Here is a 921-nt window from a genome sequence, read left to right as displayed (position 1 = left end):
ATGGAGCTGCTTATTGTTGTGGGTGATTCATGGTCCCCTGGGCTTCAGTGGGAGATAGATGGTGATGGTGTCCTGCAGCTCTGATCCCATCACTGTGTCACAAAAAGTTTAGTCGCCTGGTGTCTACCTGATCCTCACAGATGCATCCTCCATTTCCATCCTAAGATAACTGTAGTTCTCTTCAGATGTCTGACCAGATGCATGTTCACTGGCTGCATGGGCAGCACCATTCCTACCTTCTTTCCTCAAGCTGGATGAGCCAAGCTGGCTGGGGTGCAGGAAAGGGCAGGTAAAGGGCCCTTGGGTGGGTTGAAATGCTATTAGAACCATTAAGATTTTTAAAAATATTTCTTCTGTGTCTGCTCCTTCACTAGGACAAAGCAACCAAAGTGATGCTTAGCTCACTCTCATGGAAGCACAGTTCTGCCTGCACCAGTGCCACATGTCACCAGAGCAGTGAAGGAGCAACTGGAGGAAGAAGACAGGGCATTCCTCCCCAGCAGTGTAACACCCTCACAGGCATGATGCTGTCTGGAGAGCTGACCCCTGCTGGAGCGCTTAAGGCTTTTAGGCATAGAGTGTACTGATCTGATTTATATTTTTTAAAGATCACTCTGATTTGCATTTTCATTTTTTAAAAAATTATTTTACTAATTTAATTTTTTTCAATTAGAGATGACATTCAATATTAGTTTCAAGTGTATATAATAGTGGTTTGACATTAATATAACATATAGAGTGATCCCCTGATAAATATAGCATGGGGGATCTTTTAAAAGGGTATTAATGAAATTCATGAGGGCTCCACCCTCATAACCTAATCACCCTCAATAGACCCACCTTTTAGTTATTTTTAATCAAACTTATTTGGGTGACATTCATTAATAAAATTGCATAGGTCAGGTGTGCCATTCTATAATG

At 41.9% G+C, this 921-nt stretch overlaps 1 non-coding gene across 1 annotated transcript; it reads right to left on the bottom strand.

The window, feature by feature from the left end:
• Positions 1-354: 354 nt before the first annotated feature.
• On the bottom strand, positions 355-554 carry LOC111828156. Its single transcript, XR_002831945.1, has one exon. It is a non-coding gene; the product is annotated as a small nucleolar RNA SNORA74 (small nucleolar RNA).
• Between the last annotated feature and the right edge of the window lie 367 nt (positions 555-921).

This window comes from Myotis lucifugus, unplaced genomic scaffold (genome assembly GCF_000147115.1).
Source record: "Myotis lucifugus unplaced genomic scaffold, Myoluc2.0 scaffold_290, whole genome shotgun sequence".
Classification (NCBI taxonomy): domain Eukaryota; kingdom Metazoa; phylum Chordata; class Mammalia; order Chiroptera; family Vespertilionidae; genus Myotis; species Myotis lucifugus.
The sequence above is the reverse complement of the archived record's forward strand: the minus strand, read 5'-3'. Positions and strand labels throughout refer to the sequence as shown.